This window comes from Apium graveolens, chromosome 10 (assembly GCF_009905375.1).
Source record: "Apium graveolens cultivar Ventura chromosome 10, ASM990537v1, whole genome shotgun sequence".
Taxonomy (NCBI): domain Eukaryota; kingdom Viridiplantae; phylum Streptophyta; class Magnoliopsida; order Apiales; family Apiaceae; genus Apium; species Apium graveolens.
In genome coordinates, this window is record NC_133656.1 from 191,338,082 (window position 1) to 191,340,951 (window position 2,870).

Sequence of the window (2,870 nt, forward strand, 5' to 3'; positions counted from 1 at the left end):
GATGGTTTTCTGACAACTGTTTCTGGAAATTATTTTTACATTTTATTTTTATTAATTTTAAAAATCAGTTTTATTTATTTTGTAAATTGATTAATTAATTATTTAATTAATTAATTTATATTATAAATAATTCTGAATTATTTTCTAAAAATCAGATTGAATTATTTTCTTAATTATTTATTATGTATTTATTACTCACTAATTATTTAAAAGTGATTAATTATTTTGATAATTAATCAAATAATGTTTAATAAATTATAATAAATTCATTTTAATTTCAAAAATTATAGAAAAATTATTTTTAATTCTGATTTTCTAATATAATGATTTAAAAATTATTTTTGGGTTTTAAAAATTAGTAATAATTATTTATAATGATTAATAAATGGAAATTAATAATAATTCAACCGTTAGTCCGTTTTGCGTGAAACGAAAGCCTGTTAACTCAGAAAAATGAATCCTTTTCATTAAAAATAATATCAAAGCTTAATTTCTTTTAGAAGTTAGTTGATTTTGTGACTTGTTTGATTATCAGTCAAGTTACGTGCCGAGACGAGTCCGAAAAATTCCGGAAAAATGGGAAACGAGTCAGATAACGATCAGTTGAGCGATCAACGAGTCAATTTTGGTTTTAAAAATTATTTTAACCATAAAAATGATTATGTGCTTATGTGTATTACGTGGTTAATCGAGTCTTACTTGCTTATATATAATATATGAGTCAGTCATAAGCGCATGGGTAGATGTTAGGATCGGTTTGAAGTCAATTCAAGATGCAAATGAAGTACGACGTGACTTAACCAGTCTGTTTTGCCAACAGAAGCTAAGCCAGCCAGGCCAGTTGAGTCAGTAATAGTCCAAGGTGATAGACATAAGTGATTCAATTGCAGTAAGTCGCGCAGAAGGCAAGTTTTTCCTCTATTCTACTTTCAGAATAGTGATATTGATTCAAATATTTATCACATTTACATTCTCTTGATTATTGTTTTTGATCACTAATATATAATCCCTATTCCTTTGTTCATATTTCATTTCAATTCTTGATTTCTCCGTTTCTTTGGATTCTTGATTCATATTCTGTTGGTAACACATGGAGATTGATATATTCTAGTGTTTGGAATATATCAAAGCATACCGATTGTCCCGGTTGCTAAGCGATGGACTGGATAATGATATTTTGGGATTGAGTGTGTCTTAATCCTGAGGACCGGGATGACTGGTGCCTCGACGTCGGCCGTAGTGCCTGGGTACCCGACTGGATCTATATATTGAGATATGGATCTGCATTATATTCTGACTGATCAGCAGAATATAGATGCAAACTTGTGTCCAGTTTAGTTTATTTGTACTCGCCAGTAATGGCCTTCTTTCTATTCTCGTGAGGTTATATCTTGGCAGATATACTTGGGATGACGGATTCATTTAAAATGCTTTAACCCTGTTTAAATGTTTGTGGACTTGTTGAGCAACTTTTGGCTCACCCCTTTTGTTGTTATTCACCTTATTGTTTTCAGTTAAGAAGGAATATGAAACCAATCAGGATTCGAGTGGTAAAGAAGCGAGTCAAGCCTCGGGATCCTCTTATACCTAAGTTGTTGATCCCAATCCAGGAAGAAAGCTTTGAGTTGCCCGAGCAGGTGGAGTGTTGATAGATAGTATGTATGTGTGTTTGAATAAAAGTTGAACTTAGTTTAAAATGAATTAGACAATGGTTTGTAATAAAGAGAGTTTGTGAGACTTTGAATGTTGGTTTGTAATAAAAGTAGTTAGTGGTTCTTGTTTTCATACTTCAACCTAAAAAGATCCTGGTTAGTGTTAAAGGGGTTTAATTTCATTTCTTTATTAATTGTTAATCAGATTGTACAGGTTTGGTGATTAGCTAGTAACCCCCAGACTTATACCCCGGGTCTGGAGGGCGTTACAAAGATTATCTATGTAATAGCCGTGTTTTTTATTTTTTAATAAATAGAGATAAGACAACAGTTTCTAAGTAAACTGATGTACCCATTTTTTTTTTATTTTTTTAAATAAAGATTAGGCAACGCTTAAAATCAAAACCGATGTCTAAAAGGGTTTTAACATCATTTAAAACTCGACCGATGTTAAAAGTACTATTAACATCGGTGGCTTTCCGAATCACTGTTAAAGGGGTGATGTCTTTTACCCTGTTTCTTGTAGTGATTACCAAGTTACATAATAGTAAGACAAGATAATAAGACAAACTATATCTAGTCTAACTCCATGTTGTTTCCCTACTCTATTCCAGCATCTTTGAATATCTTCATACTTGCATGAAAATGATAATGCTTCTTTGTTCTCAAAAACCTGTAATTAGGCTGCCACATTCCATTTGCTAACACCCGACGCATGTGACTGTATTGTCACTGTCAACTGCTATTTTGAATATGAACATCCGTTGGGACTATGTTGGTCATCTGTCGGGAGCCTTGTTGATTATCCGTCGGTAGTCTTTGTAGATCATCCGTTGGTAGCCTTTCTGTCACTTGACTCTATTTTACTTATACAGAATTACAAGACGTCTTATATTTACAATTAGCCAACCTATTCTGTATATCAATCTAGTAGTCAACATGGCTTAAAGAATCCTACAGAATCTACTAGACTAAATATTATTGTTTGCAGAAATGTGCTACAAGACTTATTGTTACATAAGCTACACTCTCGATGGATGTTCAGTTGTCATCCGTTGGGACTAAAAAGATTATTCGTCGGGACTATGATAAAACATCCGTTGAGAGCTACAAAAATACTAAGTTAAATCTACTAAGGTGTTTTATATAACTTATCATCAAGTTCACAACATAATCCTAACAATCTCCCCCAATTTATGTCTACTAGAATTGTAGCCA